This window comes from Pseudochaenichthys georgianus, chromosome 3 (genome assembly GCF_902827115.2).
Source record: "Pseudochaenichthys georgianus chromosome 3, fPseGeo1.2, whole genome shotgun sequence".
NCBI classification, from domain to species: domain Eukaryota; kingdom Metazoa; phylum Chordata; class Actinopteri; order Perciformes; family Channichthyidae; genus Pseudochaenichthys; species Pseudochaenichthys georgianus.
Window position 1 is genome coordinate 32,817,161 of NC_047505.1, and position 19,234 is coordinate 32,836,394.

General features: G+C 41.8%; 1 protein-coding gene across 1 annotated transcript in view; it reads left to right on the forward strand.

Moving 5' to 3' along the window:
- The window catches only part of ankrd11 (ankyrin repeat domain 11), a 129,095-nt gene that overhangs the window by 30,320 nt on the left and 79,541 nt on the right, over positions 1-19,234 (forward strand). Inside the window, exon 2 of the mRNA XM_071206743.1 lies at positions 14,634-14,709. The gene's annotated coding sequence lies outside the window, so the exon portion shown is untranslated. The remainder of the gene's footprint in view (positions 1-14,633; positions 14,710-19,234) is intronic.

Consider the following 19,234-nt stretch of genomic DNA (forward strand, 5'->3'; position numbering starts at 1 on the left):
TTTCAATTTTATAATACTTTCAAACTCCTGACATTTTCTCTGTCCCGACTCCCGAGTCACCAGCTGAACGTAGCCTCTCGTTAGCTTACTGCTACTATTAGACACTGCGCCCACTCTGTTGCCAGATTTCAGAGAAATAAGCAACCAGGGGCCTATGCTACGAACCTGGTTCAACCTAACCTGGATATGTTTGAGTTAGCCGGTTGGCCTAATCCAAAACATACGCGCTCTCGCTAAACTGTACTACGACGCTGGTTATCAAGTGGATCGCTCAAGCCAGCCGTGTCCTATCTAGTTAGGTGCGCGTTCACATGAAAGGGGTGGTATTTGGAGCATTCGACCAATCACAAACATGGAGAAGCGTACTGACAGCGCAGCGTCATACTTCCTCAATGAAAAGTGAACTTTAATACTAGTCAAAAATTAAGAAGTTAAACTTTAAACATCCATGACTTAAACACTTTATCCAGGATAAAAGCCACAGAGCTGCACCTGCAAGGTGAATACAGCTGGAAAAAGAAAAAGTGTTTGAATGCGTACATTAACAGGTTTATGATATCACTGCCCCGTCTAAAACACGATCTGACTTCAATTACATTTGTCTCGAGTGTTTCGTCAACTTATGTGTTGCTTAAAATAATACTTCTGCATACAGTATGTGACACTGTGAGTGTTGCACGGCCAGATACGGCTCAGCTGACTCAGATAAGAAGATATATGATACATTATGAAGTGATATGCCGCGGACTGTACTTAATGTACTCTGATCCGGTTATTTATGTTGTGGCCGATATTTAAGTAAGCTTTCTTAACGCTAATGTTATAATAGTCAGATTGCTCTGAAGATGGAGGTGATATTCTATTAATGTTCACGTTCACACAGTCGGTGATTTTTGCCGGCCGTCTTTCCTGCGACGGCAGTTTTTCTGTATTTCCTTTCTCCTGTAATATGACTTGATCGCTTTAAACTCCGCACACTGAGCTCTGATTGGTCAGCAGGCGGTGCTTTCACTGAGTTGAGCTCTTAGCCTGCAACCTAACCTGGTCCCGACCAGGTTAGCTGCTTAGCATATATTACCATGGAGATCTAGCCTGCTAAAAAGAGAACCAGCTTCGGATGACCGGAAAGCCGGAGTTTTCCCTGAATTTAGCCGGCTAAGCGAAAATCCTGCTTCGCAGTATACCCCCCAGGTCTATGAAAACAAGCCCAAAGAAAGCAACACATACATGATGTTGTGTAATTTTAAACCAAAACTAAGTCCTCAGGATGACCTTAAGACGTGAACATGGTAATTTTTGTTTTGTAACATTAAATAAAAAAAAATATATTTTATATTAAAAAAAAATCCCGATCCCCGATTTTTTGAAAATCACGTGATCGGCTCCGATCCCCGATGACGTGATCGGATCGGGACATCTCTAGTTTTGATGATTGGCTGCTGTTGTGATGTGGCAAATCCAGATCGGATTTGTCCTAACATCAGAATGTGCTCACTCATCGACATTAATTACATCATATATCCACAGCCATGCTCCCTGTTTGGCCCCTCTGCTTTCTCATATTTTGTCTATGCAGCAGTTCTGGCCCTTGTTGCTATAACAACACTGCTGCAAGGGGCTACCGGCTTACACTCAATGTATATAATCATAAGAATTTAAAGATCAGAATATAAACAGTACATATAAATAAACACCTCTCAAACATGTTGTAGACAAAAACAATAAAGGGTTGAATGATCAACAAACTATGATCAATGTGTGGTCCTGTAAACTAAATCTTTAAGAAGACAGCATGTTACATTTCCTGAAAGATACATATTTTGTTAAAGAATACATTATGATCGTATGATTAGTATCTGGCCATGTAATGAGCGGGATAATGTGCAGCGACTTGGTCATTATGGGGAAAAGAACACCCTTCAGGCTAGGGGTGGGCGATATGACAATATATATCGTTGAGACGATATTAGGTCTCCACGATATGCCTTTTCAGAGATATCATATCTATCGTGATACAGAGAGTCACTCAGTCATGGAATGCGAGTGCTGCGAACACCAGGGTAGGATTTTCACGGCGGCCATGCCATCATTGCCCCTCGGTCTGGCCGTGAAGCCCCAAAAATAATTGTACGTCCTACGGCCACCATGGCCTGCGTGCCCCTTATACTATTAAAATCTCGAAGTTGCTTTAAAAGCGTCAGAACAGTGGTTTCTGAACTGTGTTATGCTGCGTTCACAACGGACCCGATGCAAATATTCTCACCCTAACCGCTGGAGTTTCACCAAGGCTTTCAGCTGTGTTTACTCCTGTCATTCAAACAGGACGTGCTGGAGAGGGGGCGGGGCTTATATCCATGTAAATACTGTGGTGGAAATCAACTACGACAAAATTAACCTATTTTACCATGATTTAATTGTAATACACGTTTCAAAATGATGCCGAAGTAACTAAATACTGATAACGGTTAGTAAAAACCAAGCTGTCTAGTCAGGATTCAGACAGTATTGCACTTCATTTATTGTCTTGATTGATTGATTCTGTTGGCTTATTTTTTATTTTATCAATAAGGTATTTATATTGTTTTTCCCTTTTGAAACAGATGTTCAGTTATGCTAAAGTCTTTGATTGCACTTCAAGTCTAAAGTTTACATTTTAATTGTTTGGCGCTGACTTTTCCTCATTGATGTTTTATGTTTTACTTAGTTATGTTTTACTCTCCTTTTCATGTTTATTGATGTTACATCACTGCTAGTGCTACCTGAAACAGAAAGTGAATTTTTATACTGAGAAACTGTGCCTTGAATATTTTTATTTTATTTAGCAAGAGAGTGCACTTTACTTGGTGAAGAAACCAGTGTTAACATTTGTTGTAGGGTGTAGGCCTACCTACTTGAACACTGAGGAAGCCATATCAACATTCCTGTTCATTCAGGGATTCATTGCAGAATTAAAACCAGCTTGAAATGGTATTTTGGTCTGTTACTCCTTTTTATTTTAGTTTTTGTTACCTTGTAGGTGGTTGTACTGTTAAGTAAGTTGAAAAATAACCATAATAACCAACATGAAAAAATATCGTGATAAATATCGTCTATCGTGATACGGCCTGAAAAATATTGTGATATTATATTTTTCAATATCGCCCACCCCTACTTCAGGCTCATCAAGATCAGCCTGACCGATTACGTAAACACCAGGTTTACTAATCTACCAGCACAATTTTTCTCTGGTGTCGAAATGTTTCGCGATGTGAATTCTTAAAAAGCAAAACACCATTTCATTTCGGGTTGAAATGAGTTCTAACTGCGTTTCTGAGAATTGTAACGGGTAGTATATTGCCCAAATTTAATTAGTAATGCATTACATTACTTCGTTACCTGCGTTACATTACTTCCAACACTGGTGGTGATATCCATTCAAAGTATAGTACCATGATCCTATTTGTACTGTGTTCTAAAGCTGTATGATATGCATTTAGCAATATATTTGCCAACTATATTGTTAGTGCAACACTGTTCAGCGAGTGGAAACATTTCAGTGTATACTCTTTAAATTGGACTTTGTCAAAACGCTTAGCCCTTAACCCATAACACATTACACATATTGCACATATGTCATATTGCTATTTTTACCCAGCCAAGGTTGTAGTCATTATATATGAGAACAGCATGCATGCTTTTCGATTTATAACTTTTATTTGTATATATTATTCCTTGTGATCATAAACTGGACACAATCCCATTAACGTTTCACCCATTAAGCCAGGATTGTATTTAGAACAGCGGCAGCTTTTACTTGAGCTTTTGTCTATTTGATGAGGCCATGGATTAATTGAATTTTAGAATTGATTAATGGTTATGAAGCATTACTATGATTGTTCCAACCACAATTGTTATTGCTATCTTTCATTTCCATTCCAGGCACATCAGAGAAAACACTCTTAATGTTATGGGCTGGGAATGTTTAACAGGCACAGGCTGTATATCGAGAACACATGCAAGTTTCAGGTTGAGGCCAGCATTTGAAAAAACATCTTTTGAATGAGATTTTTTTTTTTGTCCAGAGAGCTCGTTACCTTGACAACAGCAGAAGATTTGTAGCGAGGGGAGCTGAGTGAGTGAGCTGAGTGAGTGAGCCGAGCCTGCTGCGGCATGGCTTTGCCGAACAAACAAGCGCTGTCGCTAACTGTGTCACGAGTACCGCTTCCTTCTCATTGCAGCCCTTCATTTAATATCAGCCTTTTATTTTGCTGGTTTGTTGTTCTGCTGCTTCCCACCCATCCCAGCTTGTGACAGACTCACCATTTCATCTTTTTTTTTTAAATATAGACACCTTTTTCCTAACTGCTCCCTCTTTCACCCCTTCTCTTCCTGCTTTCTGCGTTTGCTTTCATTACTCATTGCCGCCGCCCTGTGTGCTGCTGATGCTTAATCTCGCACTAGAGTATTTGCTCTTAAGATCAGCGGATTCAGAGGAGCTGCCAAGGTGCTGCCTGCGTTGCTCACGCTGGAGCTATGGAGGATCAGTGTGCTGTGGTCCCTCCCTGCAGAAGTCAGGCTTTATCAATAATGTAGATGTTTTTGAAGAGGAGAGGTGTGGTGTGCATCTCTTTTTCCCTCTCCTCCCCCTGGCCCATCTCCCCCTCCCCCCAGCTGTCTCCCCACACCCTTCAGTGTCAGATTTCCTCTCCAGTGTTTGAGCATGGAAGGGCAGATGACTGAATCTAATTAGTGAAGATATTACAATAAGCTCCGATACCTGATGCTATGACATACTGAGGTTGAGCCCAGGCGCTTGTATTGAGCTGCTGTTGCTTCCCTTTGTTTATTTTGTTTAGTGTCAGACTTTATATAGGTGGGTTCATCGTCGACATCACAGCACGTACACCGTGAGCTCTCCAGTGACAGACCGCATACTATATACCCTTTATCAGGCTAACACAGTAGGATGAATGACAGGCGTTGCTATGTTGCCTATGGAAGAAAAACACTGTTATTATTCTGTTTTCTTTTATTCAGTAAAATACAAAATCACATTTCAATGCTCACTGGTCTTTGTACGGACCTAGTGACCAATTAGACTGAAAACAGACCTGCGTTACAATAATGTAAGGCGCTAATGTCGATGGCAGGGTGTTGTTTCAGAAACTGGTAGGAACCAGTTTGTATCGGAGAGCCAAAGAGTTGTTCACTGCAATTGATACAAATATTACGAGGAAGGATTTTACTGATCAGGAATATTCACTGCTGCAATCATTTTATGTAGCGTCACAAACGAATGAAAACGGTAGTATTAAAAGTTAATGTTACAAAGTAATCTGCCCCTGCATATATTTGATTGGCCAGGGCAGCACTTGGCGAGTCACGTCTGATGAAGTTCTACCTAAAGTTGAGTTATGTTTTTATTTAGGATGTCCCTGTGTTTCCCTGCTGCAACCGCTGTATTGGCTCCCTCACTGTGTCCCTATTCAAATCCATAAGGGGGCTGCATTTATTTCACACAGCTAAAGCTTTTTCAAACACACACTAGACTAATTTCTCTCGATATGACCTTACTTGCTTTAACACATTGCTATTGATCGGACAGCAAACGACACAGCTTTAAGCTCATGTAATATTACTGAAGTCTAGCCAAATAAACATGATTTATTTCATCAATCCAAAACAGCGCTACATGTTTTTTCTGTCTTTTCTTGCTCAGATTCTGTGCCAACCTTTTCTTATCCTGTACTTACTGTGTCCTGCATCTGAACTCCACAACATTTAGCCAGCCTGTGATTTTGTTGGAGAGGATCTACTGTGCTGCAAACACTGCAGTGGGAGCGTGAATTAATCTCCCCGCATGATGTGTATGAGGCCTGTGACAAGCTTTATGAAATCAGACAGAGGTCAGCGCTGTTGCTGCAGGTCACCTTTCAGCTGGCTCTGATTTGTTCTTTGATAGGGCAGCCAGACACAGGGCTGACTGGAGAGGTGCTCTGTAGCCCTGTGGGAGCACACTGGTGTGTTCTGTGTTATTTGGTCCATATTTCCAATATAGAAGCAGCAGTGATACCAGTTTGTTGTAATCAGATGCCAAATGACAGCGAAGCAGGACAAAAGATGTCCTGGAGCCAGCATTAGAGCCCCTGACTCCTCCTTAATCCCACAGTACCCAGTGGGGGTCTCCCTCTTTAACACACACACACACACACACACACACACACACACACACACACACACACACACACACACACACACACACACACACACACACACACACACACACACACACACACACACACACACACACACACACACACACACACACACCAAGGTCATATGTCACCACTGGTCATGCACATGGGACCAGCAGTCTCTCTCTGGTATATTGTTTTAAGCTCAGTTAAGTGCTCTTAAACGTACTGCTGATATTTCAGTTGTTAGATAACAGGGGCTTGTCCAGTGAACATGTAGAAAAATTGAATATGCAGGCATGTTGTCATGGTGATGCAGAACTAGAAATGTGGAGTAATTATGCATGATAATGCTGAGTGTTTGGCCTCAGCGCCAACCAGTGTGGAGGCAGCACTTTTTTACCAAGCCAGGTTGAATAAAGCCAAACTTTAGGTAGGAGTTTGACCTTTCTCCTCTGACCTTCACCACCGCCACTGTTGTGTGCATAAATATGACATGGCTTAATGTGTTGAAAACATTAGTATTATTTTATCTTTGTGACTAATCTGATTGAGGATTTAATTTCTGTTTTGTGTAAATTAATCCTGTAGAAATGTTTGTGCGTGTGCCAGATGTGTCGCCCTCTGATTCTTTCCTGCTTAGTTAAAGCTAATTAGCCAGGAAGCAACCATTAATAAGGAGCCTTCCGTTGCCACCCAGTGTGCAACAACTCCAGCCTGTCAACATGTTGGGTTGGTTGGAAATGTCTTCTTCAACACAGTTCACTTTACTAACTTTTAAACTGATGGAAGGAGCTAAACTGGAACTTTGTCAATGAGTTCTTTATCATTTGAATAAATAGGACCACTTACTTGGGCAAATATGTGGTTTGTATGATCTGTTGTCATGGTAGAACCACACATGGGAGGCACACATTTTTAGTTATGGCTGTAATAATGGAAGGCATTGTTTGTTTTAAACACAGTATTGGTGGCAGTAAATGTTAATTAATTAAACAAAAAGTTTGATGAAGACATTCAAACCCTTCACTTCTTTCTCACCTTTGCAGTAAGTTCATGTGTTGTTTTGTCGGTTTCATAAAGTTGCGTTAAAGGCCAGCCCCGCAATTAAAGGACACATGTCGTGGCCATTTCCACTGATCATAATTCCATTGTTGAGGTATACTAAAACAGAAAAATACTGTGCAATTTTCCAAACTCACATTGGTTTCGCATACAGCATCTCTGTAAAGTATGTGTATTCAGTAGGGGTGTAACGGTATACGTACCCGTGCCCTTCGGTTCGGTAGACGTGTGTACCGAACCGAATATAACGTTAACCGTAAAAAATTGAGAACAACTTCTTGGAAGTAATCTCAGGTGCTGCGTCGCAGCATTCAGAGTAATTTACTCACATTGGGTTCAACGTGTCATAGAGCGAGCAAGTCAGTTCATTGGACGAGAGGCATACTATGAGAGCTGGTCAGAAGGATGCGTTCAAATGTAGTCAGTAATTTGAGGAACTGTCGAAATGGCGAACGCAGAACACGAAAATCCTCCAGCATCATTGAAGTCTCCGGTTTGGGAACATTTTGGTTTCGCAGTTACGTACAAGGATGACGGACAAAGACAGGTGGACCGAACCAAAGCTGTCTGTCAGCATTGTTCAACTAACATTGGTTACGCGGCAGGCAATACATCAAACTTGCACACATTTAAAAGGCATCACCCGAACGTGAATATCACTGGTACCAAAAGAAAAAAGACAGCATTTAAGCCTCCACCACTCGCAAAAACTTCAGACCGAGCCAAAGCTATTACAAACGCCAAATATCCTTATGTTGCCATGTTAGCAAAGCGCTACCTGGCTGTATCTGCTACCTCTGTCCCTAGCGAGAGGGTGTTCTCCATAGCAGGAGACATTGCTAGTGCCAGCAGATCTGCCCTTTCGGCAAGCAATGTGGAAAAGTTCATTTTTCTTTAAAAAAAGCATGAAAATACAATGACAAGCAAGTCATAATGTCAAGCTGGCTGCTTAGGTACTAGTACAGTAAAGTTAAAATACAGATTATTTCAGTTCATGGAAAAGCTGCAACTTGATGTTTATTTTATTATATTTTGTATTTATTTGAGTGAATATTCACAGTTTAATAATAATTAAAAACCCAAAACTAATAGTTTGTTTTGTGAGTACTAGTACAGTAAAGTTCAAATACAGATTATTTCAGTTCATCGAAATGCTGCACCTTAATGTTTATTTTATTATATTTTGTATTTATTTGAGTGAATACATTATTCACAGTTTAATAAGAATTAAGAAAAACAAAAAATATGTTATGTTTTGTGATAATTTTTTCTGCTGTACCGAAAACGTACCGAACCCAACCGTGACCTAAAAACCGAGGTACGTACCGAACCGAAATGTTTGTGAACCGTTACACCCCTAGTATTCAGCAGTATTCACTTTCTCCACTAAACGGCTCGTTGCAGCTCGGCCCCTCTGTTCTGATTAGTCAACCACCAGAGAGGCTCCGCCCATGTCTAACACAGTGCTTTTTCGGCTGTGAGCAGAGCGTCTGTTTAAAAAAAAAATGTCGTCAGTACAGCCGTATATGTTTGAACCAGAGTCCGATCCCGAAAGTGAGACGGGCCATCAATTTCCTAAAAGCAACACTTTCTGGGAGACATTCCTAACGAAATTAAGTGCAAATCACAACATATTATTGAAACGTAGTTGTTTTATATTCGTCAGCTTGCCAGCTTGATTACAATGCTAACCTACGTTTGCTAGTTGTTCAGTGTAATATGCTATACTATGAACAACAGATAGTGGTTCATATTAGGCGATCAAAAACATGTTTACAATTGCAATCCTATACGGGTAGTCTGCTACATTCATTGTAGCTGGCATACAAAAAAAAAATTCCCAAGCAAACTCATGTCTAGCTCCGTTGTTTAGCTCGGTAGCATACATGCTAGGAACGCCAGCTATAATGTAATTACGTTTCGCGACTGACCGTACGGTAAATCACCCCGAGTATACTGTCTATGAATATGTTGTGTGTGAATCCAGACATTCTCCATGTTTTGTGAAGCTATGCTCCGTGAAATGCCGCGCACACAGTAAGATACCGGCTCGAACATCTGAAGGAACAGTGTTAAATATGTCAACCACTGACTTCGTCGTGGTTCTGCCCTCGGTAAAGCATGCATTGAACATTTCCCCTCACAAGACAGGAAACAGACCCTCTTTTGCCCCTTTCACACCAGCGCCTTTTCAGCTCCGACTCGGAGCTAGAGCCTGAAAAGCGCCGGGTTTTCCAGTTCACACCGGAGCTGCGCCGGCTCTTAGCTCCGGAATCCGCTTCATTTCCAGCTCCAAAAAATTGTCGGTCAAGAGGCAAGAGCTTTGGAGCTAAGAGGTGACGTCGCTTACGTCTCTCTTACGTCGAGGCGTGCAGGAAACTAAACCCACCTCCCATGGGTCGACTGTTATGCCTGCCTACAAGCAGTAGTGCCTATAAACACACTTTATAAAGTCAGGCAACACTAACCAGGCTTCGTGTGATTCTGTTTATTTGCGCCTTACTTTGACCATCCGTTCACTGTTATCGATCATTGTGGAGAGAGGCAGACGTGTTGTTTTGTATTATTGCAGCTATCGGATGCAAGTAGTCAGTTTAGCTTCGGTTGCTATGCTAACATCACCCGTTTTATACCAGAGAAACTTTCATAACAGTGTTGTGATACCAAACAGTGTCAATTCAGACTGACACACATTCACTTAGGCTAAGGGAACTGGGGATATGCATCAGCTGCTTGTGTGAGTCGGACAGTGAATACTTTAGAGCGGCCGCTGCAGTGTGAGCTAACCGGGAGCTAACGGGAGAATAAACTCCCGTGGAAGAGCAGCACTGCAGCGGTCGGTAAATGCTGCAGAAACACATTAATAAACAATGAACCACGGCACTCTGGAGCAAAGTATAAGGTTGGAGAAGTCGTTATTCAATTTATTCTGGCTTTGTGTGATTAAAAGCAACACGATCATCGACCCGACGCAGTTGTTGTTGTTGTTGTTGTGAGCTGCCGTTGGGGGGCAAATCAGCGATGTAAACGGTGACGTCATGACGCAGCTCTGGGGCGCCAGTGGGCGGTGTGCACAGAGCGGGAGCTGAAAAGGGAAACCGGAGCTGAACCAAAAAAGCTCCCGCTCGGAGCTAGAAACTGAAAAGCGCTGGTGTGAAAGCCGCATGTGGCATGACTGGATACAGTTTTGAACTGAACCTGAGATTCCACCAGTATATATGCTAGGCTGGCAGAGGGTGCGGCCATAGCGTAGCTACTGGGTGCTTCTACGACACAGCACCCAGGAAGTAAACAATGGACAATGACGTTTCACCAACGAGGCGTTTTGGGGAGGTATTTTCTGTGTTAGAGTTGTACTCGCTACAGGGTGTACTTTGAGGGTTTTGACTCTGCAGACCGTTTACATGCATAAAATCTCGTTTCAACCAGCACCCAGTGTTTATCTCTTCTCCTTGGCTGTCAGTAACGTCCCGTCCACACAGCGGCGTGCGTTGAAGCTTCAACGCTTCTGTCCATTCACTTTGAATGGGGTGACGTCACAATTTGCCGAACTGCATTGTGGGAGCTTTGCTCGCTGCAAAAGTTGAGCAATTTTCAACTTTTGAAGCTTCGACGGAAGCATCAGCCAATCAAATCATATGCCAGTACAAGCTCTAGCCAATCAAACCGCGTGCCCTTGTGTCCGGGACAGGAGATTCATGTGATTGGTTGTTGGTCGAGTTTCAGACACGCCCACCTGCAAGCTTCAACACACGCCGCTGTGTGGACGGGCCGTAAGATTATCCATTGCATCTGGGTTCATTGGGGCTGAGGAATGGGCTCAATGTGAGTGTTTTCTGAAGTGTCTTGTTTATTGCCCTGTTAGGTTTTGTAAATTCAATGAAAAAACACAGCTTCTGATGACTTCTTTATCCTTTTTTAAACTAAATATATCAAAGTTTACCTTCCAACCTTGTCACATCTTCAGAGGCTTCTTGAATAAGTCATCTGTAGAAATTCTCATTTTACGCAAATGCTGTCATTTTTCCTTATCTATGGTTTGCCTGCTAGATTGTCTTAATGCTTGGGAATGGTTTCGGCCAGAATTAAAGACTTGCAAAGAGTTTCTAGATTTGCTTCCAGTATGATACATCTTGCTGTAGCTGTGCTCTTCATAGTTTATAATCCTTGGTTGGAATTGTGTCTCCTAGCGTATCTGTACGTGATCATCAAGGGGGATTGTCTGTATTCTGTATCCAAAACTCTGTTGGGAGGGAAGTGTTCTGCTTCCTGGCTGGATTATTACAATCCGTCAATCCCGTGCTTCCCGCTGGGAAAGCCCCACGGGTTCCACTTCAGAGCAAAGACAAATATACATCTAACCATCATCCTCCTTTCCACTTTCCATCCCAGTGAGGCCTGGCCTTAACCCTGTCCCACGTACCCACCTGCCACCCTGCATGTACTATCAGCCTTAGTGCTCTATCCCGTAAAACCCTCCACACAGTTCCTATTTGATTTTATCCTGTAGCAGAGATATCAATTACCACTTGGTAATAATAAGTAAGGATGTAAACCTTCATCTAAATGTAGATGTTGGTGTAAAATGCATTTCCCAGGCTCTTGTAAGTATGTCTTGTTAAATGGTGTTTAGCTTATGGCTAGTTTCTACTGAATGTTGCTCCTTACTCCCATTGTGATGCTTTAAAACCCAATGGATGGAACAAATATGGCTTCAAATAATGGGGGAAACCCAGAATCAGTGGAATGTTATCAGTTTAGCCCGACACTGGGCCTCTGTTAAATACCCCCTTGTGTCCTGCCTCCTAAATCCTGATAAACCCTTGTCCTCATAGTTGAACTGGGGGAAGGGCAGCCAGCCAGAGAGGTTAGGACCATGAGAGGGACTGGACACAGGGCTTTGGCACATCAAATGTAGTTGTTGCATTACATTACATTGCTTTTATTTGGCTTCTTATTACAGACCAGATATGGAAATATACACAGGGCACAAAAAGCTCAATACACTCAGGGATTTGTTGCTGCATTGTCTCCTTGTATACAACAAGGGCGCAGTGTTACATAATCAGTAACCTTGCTTTGTAACTCAATCAGTTATTTGACCTTAGGAGTATTCAGTGCCCTATCTGCTACTTCGACAGTCCTTAACCAGAAACGTACCCTCTCGCAACTTACACTCTCACAAATAGTTTTTCATACAATTGAGAGTGATAAAAGAGCATACTTTTCAAATATGTACCCTCTATCAATAGCATCCTAAATGTGGGTATTTGAGTGTATATTAGTTTGGAAAAAGTCCATTGAGACATAGAGTAAGAAAAAATAATAATAAAAGTAATGTGACTTGGTAACTATTGTGACTTGGTAACTAATGTGACTTGGTAACTATTGTGGCGGTGCGACGTGAAAATAATGAACATTCAAATTGCCTACACAAATGGCCCAGATGTTTTAATTTTACTGTCATATTTGAGCATTTGTATTAGCAAAACCAATCGGCTTGCTTAATTAATGTTTTTCCATGCAGCCCAAAGTAAAGACTGTTTAATAGGGTTTGATAACAAATAGTGTTAAACATATTTGGTGAATGTACAGCTGGAACCATTTGTTATGTTCTTCTATGCTCTGTCACACAAAAACTGTTTGGGATTTTTTTTCAGTGCTATCAGGGGTTATCTGCGGTTACATCTTAAGCCAAGAAACAGCCCATGTGTATATATTTATATTAGGGCTGTCAAGTTAACGCGTTAATAACGCGTTAACGCAAAAAAAAATTAACGCCACTAATTATTTTAACGCGATTAACGCATGTGTATTTTTTTTCCTCGGCCGCCCCGTAGTTTCAGAGCGCATCGAGTTTAAAATACCGTCTACAAGCTGATGCTGAAAGCCCCGCTCCTGCTGCCCGCTTGTGGCAGACCACACTTCCACGCTCACCGGCAGGCACCGATTGGCTATTGGGAGGACCGGGAGGGTGTGTGTTTGTGTGGCCCGAGTGAGCGAGAGAGAGACCTTACGTGCATTGTTGTTGTTAGCATCTGGTGCTAGCTAGCTGCGCTAACGGATATAAGGAGCTGTTTAAATGAAAACAGAGGAGCGACATTTCGCCACAACTGCGCCGAGGACTTGACTTGATGCAGGAAGCCAGACAGTGGGACATTGTAGGAGAAGTCAGCACACTCAGCTAGTGTTAATGCGCGCAACATGATCGCAGCGTCCAGGCAGCTCCCGTTCGAGCATATGCCTTGAGTTGCACATAGCTCCAACGATCACACACACACACACACACACACACACACACACACACACACACACACACACACACACACACACACACACACACACACACACACACACACACACACACACACACACACTTTGTATTGTATGAGAGAGGTTCCAGGTTGTTGTGTTTAATATTCATGAGAATATTTGTCATTGTTCAAATGATAATAAACATTAGCATAAAGCATATTTGTCCACTCATATGTTGATAAGAGTATTCAAAACTTGAAAAATATTCCTCTAAGGAACATTTAGAACAGATCAAAAATGTGCGATTAATTTGCGATTAATCGCAATTAACTATGGACAATCATGCGATTAATCGCGATTAAATATTTTAATCGACTGACAGCCCTAATTTATATATAAACTGAAAATCTGTCTATACTTGAATCTTAGAGATCAGTGCATACAGTTCAGAACAAATATAGGTTTGTGATCATAACCACATTAAAGCACAATGACAGAGCTGGTTTATAACAAATATAAAGACCATATTTGTTGTGCTTAAAAGTGTAATGTAATTTATTTCAGAAACACTTTTTGTTATATTCCATGGAATGCTCTTAACATCCCGATAGCAATGAATAAATTAAATGCTTTGAGAATAAATACATAAAAATGTCTCATCTGTGGAAGCCGTAGTACTGTAAAAAGCACGACCAATCATCTGAGCCGGCCCGGCTAAAGTAACTGGATGGCCTACCTGCCTGTCAGCCTTCCATCTGTGCACAGACTTATCTCGTGCCCTCATTGGTCATGTGCGCGTTCGTGTGTGTTGGAGGAGGGGCTCTGTAAGGAAGTGGCAGATTTCTTCCGGCTGTGTATTTTCAAATTCTAGCGCACTCGAGCTGGTTCCTCCAAAATTACCTACCCCACCTTTAATGTCGGGTCAAAAACAAAAAGGGACCAAATGCATGTTAGTGCCCCTGTACACTGTTCTTCCATAGGCCTTTCTCCACTTGGCAGAGAACTATGGCTGTACAGATCCTGGGAAGAGAAACATGACCCTCTGCATCCTCCCCAATACCCGCCCGTTGTAAGGAATGTGAAACTGCTTGTGTTGTGCCAGTAATTAATGCTTTGTCTCGTTTTCATCTTGTTTTTCAGGATTCTGTGGACTCAGACGGCAGGTGTTTTCTAGTTGGATCTAGCCCACTGACATTCTCCCACAGCCATGGAATCGGTATGTTGACGAATCCCGTCTTTAAAAAAATTCTAACCACCTGTCTGATGCTCGGTTGTTATAGCAGCTTTCATTAGTAAAGTGCTTAGAGAAGCCCTTGTTTTTTAAATGGATGATTTGTGCTGGCATTATAATACATATGCAGTACAGTATGATGTTTGTGTGAAGGTACTCTTCACTGGTGAACAAACGTCACGATTGCATCTTTTTATTATCTGTTTACATTTTGGAACATGCATCACTTTACAATATATGGTGAATTGGCTCCTCTTAAGTTGTAACTCTTTGTTTAATGGAGTTTATGTTTGTGTCAGCGATGGGACACGTGAGAACATGTGGTTTGTCTCGCATGTTTGCAGTTTCTTTAGCTTGTAAATGACATCATGATAGTAACGTGACATTAAGTACCTCTTGTTTAACCAAGCAACCAGTGCAGGGTTTTTTTTTTAAGAAGAAGTCTGTCTGTGCTTGTATTCATATGTGCTTACATACAAGCATCAGGTACTACCACTACCCTTTATTGTCAGTCATGCTTGTACCAACAGGCAGGCTGGATGCACATGAGCTTTATCCACTGGAATGCGTTTATTAAGAATGGGGCTTAGTGCATGCATAACCTCTGCTTTCGTGTGTGTGTGTGTGTGTGTGTGTGTGTGTGTGTGTGTGTGTGTGTGTGTGTGTGTGTGTGTGTGTGTGTGTGTGTGTGTGTGTGTGTGTGTGTGTGTGTGTGTGTGTGTGTGTGTGTGTGTGTGTGTGTGTGTGTGTGTGTGAGTGTGTGTGTGTGTGTGTGTGTGTGTGTGTGTGTGTGTGTGTGTGTGTGTGTGTGTGTGTGTGTGTGTGTGTGTGTGTGTGTGTGTGTGTGTGTGTGTGTGTGTGTGTGTGTGTGTGTGTGTGTGTGTGTGTGTGTGTGAAAAGTAGGTCACAGACTCTGTAGTGCAGAACTAGCATGTGTCAAACAAAAGCCCTCCATTACCCCCTCTCTCTCTCACACATGCATTGCACACGCACAAAACCTCTTCTTTGGGTCAATGTGACTGTAGCCAAAAGTCCTGATTATGTAAGATCCTAGATTATAAGTGCAACCACTTTTATCTTAATGTCACAGTTCAACATCAGACTACTTGCGTTGTATACAAGCCACACCTTTATGAAGGACATAGCTATTTAATTTTTCAGACAACAAACACACTAGCTATTACATAAGGGTGCAATCATGGATTGAATTCACTGCAGAGGCACATCAGTCCTAAAGAAAAAAACATATTCTTTCCATTTAGGCAGACGTATTGCAAAATTACGATCCACAAAAACATTGCAAACACAAGCGACAGGGATCAACTAGTTTTTTTTCTTGGAATAAGAAAACCATAGAATACAAATCGTTACAAAGAATGAGCAACCTTGTGTTTAGTGCCTGAACCTCCGATGCCCCTCACACTATTGGAAGAAGCAGCACATTATTTAAGCCTCATTTTGGAAATAAAATGTGGTCACTGTTTTAGGGCAGTATATCTGCAATTATTAGGGATGTCCCGATCACCTTTTTTTACTCCCGATCCGATTCCGATCATTTGATTTTGACAATTTGCCGATACCGATTTTTCCCGATCCGATCTTTATGCAATGCATTAAGAAAGAAAAAAAGGTAACAGATAACGGCTGGTCATCCAATGCGATGAATTCAGCTATCTAGTTATTTGTTTGGCCTTTTCACTGTTCTGGGGCAGTTTCTCTTTCCTTTTAAAAGTCTCTGAAAGTGTCGGTTGTTTCAGTGCCGTTACCTGAGTGGCCGCTGTGTACTCGCCGTGTTGTTGTTGGTGTTTGTTTCTCAGGTAGCGTATTAGATTGGTCGTGTTGAACGTAGCTCTGTTCTTTCCACCACGCGGAACCTCCGCCTTGCAAACATTGCATCTGGCTGTTTCACTGCCTTCGCTTTCAATTTTATAATACTTCCAAACTCCTGACATTTTCTCTGTCCCGACTCCCGAGTCACCAGCTGAACGTAGCCTCTCGTTAGCTTACTGCTACTATTAGACACTGCGCCCACTCTGTTGCCAGATTTCAGAGAAATAAGCAACCAGGTCTATGAAAACAAGCCCAAAGAAAGCAACACATACATGATGTTGTGTAATTTTAAACCAAAACTAAGTCCTCAGGATGACTTTAAGACGTGAACATGGTAATTTTTGTTTTGTAACATTAAATTAAAAAAAAAAAATTATAAAAAAAAAAATCCCGATCCCCGATTTTTTTCTCCCGATCCCCGATCTTTTGAAAATCACGTGATCGGCTCCGATCCCCGATCACGTGATCGGATCGGGACATCTCTAGCAATTATCGCCTTATTCGAATAGATTTAGATTCTCAAAGTCAAGATTTGATTTGATTTAATTATTTAGTTGTGACTTCACTACATATAAGTACTAATTTTACATAAAGGGCTCTACAGAATGCGCAATATATATTTATATTGAGCCCTTTGCAATATCTGAAACACTTCAGATAGTGAAACACTCATTCCCTTCATCTTCTGCAAAAATGAATCCTTCTCCCTCTGTCTCTGACTCCCCCCCCCCCCTCTCGTCTGTGTGCCTGTGGCTGTGCACCAGAAAGAGCTGCGTCTGTTTACCTCTCCGAGCTGCCTATATCTGCTTACTGTCGGTGGAAGCCAAGGAAACTGATCACAAAGCTTATAATTGTGTGTGTGTGTGTGTGTGTGTGTGTGTGTGTGTGGTGTGTGTGTGTGGTGTGTGTGTGTGTGTGTGTGTGTGTGTGTGTGTGTGTGTGTGTGTGTGTGTGTGTGTGTGTGTGTGTGTGTGTGTGTGTGTGTGTGTGTGTGTGTGTGTGTGTGTGTGTGTGTGTGTGTGTGTGTGTGTGTGTGTGTGTGTGTGTGTGTGTGTGTGTGTGTGTGTGTGTGTGTGTGTGTGTGTGTGTGTGTGTGTGTGTGTGTGTGTGTGGTGGTTACACACACACACACCCTCTGCTACTCTCCACCGCCCTCTCCTCATGTGATGCCAGTCACATGGTTTCCAGGCAGGCAGCTAAGTAAATCAGAATCAGACTTTTATTTTTAACTGCTTTAAATCCTCCACCTGCTCTCCATGGTTCGCAGAGCTGAGGTGCCTGGTGATCATTCGTTCCCTCTTCCCCTGTGTTTCTCTTTCACTCTGTGCCTGTCTCGGTGCTACTTCCTCTCAGCCTCATCAAACTCGCGCCTCATATTTGTCTGCCTGCTCCCTATCTACGTTTCATGTGGGTTTGGGTGAATGTAGAGACACTGTAATGTAGGGGTGGGCGATCTGACGATATATATCGTTGAGACGATATTAGGTCTCCACGATATGCCTTTTCAGAGATATCCTATCTATCGTGATACAGAGAGTCACTCAGTCATAGAATGGTGGAAACCAACTACGAGAAAAATTAACCTATTTTACCGTGATTTAATTGTAATACACGTTTCAAAATGATGCCGAAGTAACTAAATACTGATAACGGTTAGTAAAAACCAAGCTGTCTAGTCAGGATTCAGACAGTATTGCACTTCATTTATTGTCTTGGTTTATTCTGTTATTCTGCTTATATTTTATTTTATCAATAAGGTATTTATATTGTTTTTCCCTTTTGAAACAGATGTTCAGTTATGCTAAAGTCTTTGATTGCACTTCAAGTCTAAAGTTTACATTTTAATTGTTTGGCGCTGACTTTTCCTCATTGATGTTTTATGTTTTACTTAGTTATGTTTTACTCTCCTTTTCATGTTTATTGATGTTACATCACTGCTAGTGCTACCTGAAACAGAAAGTGAATTTTTATACTGAGAAACTGTGCCTTGAATATTTTTATTTTATTTAGCAAGAGAGTGCACTTTACTTGGTGAAGAAACCAGTGTTAACGTTTGTTGTAGGGTGTAGGCCTACCTACTTGAACACTGGGAAGCCATATCAACATTCCTGTTCATTCAGGGATTCATTGCAGAATTAAAACCAGCTTGAAATGGTATTTTGGTCTGTTACTCCTTTTTATTTTAGTTTTTGTTACCTTGTAGGTGGTTGTACTGTTAAGTAACTTGAAAAATAACCATAATAACCGACATGAAAAAATATCGTGATAAATATCGTCTATCGTGATACTGCTTGAAAAATATTGTGATATTATATTTTTCAATATCGCCCACCCCTACTGTAATGTAGTAATGTAGTTTACATTAGTGGTGACTAGAAGCCTTTTCATACTCACATTCCTCAGTGCTCTGCTGCAGGAATGTTTGAACAAGATTGTAGACCAGAAGTGGTTGCATAATATGCATTACGGTTCTATAAAGGCCCTGACACACCAAGCAGTCACCAGAGGACTCGCTAACGCCGACACCGGCTGTTGCGTCGCCGTGTTCTCCTGCGTTTTGGCCATGTGTCGCACGGGAACACAACGCAAAGACTTCAGTGCGTGAGTGGCAATAACTCTCCTTACCAGCAGGCGGCGGTAGTGTGTATTTGTCATTCAAAAGAGGCAACAACCGGAAGAC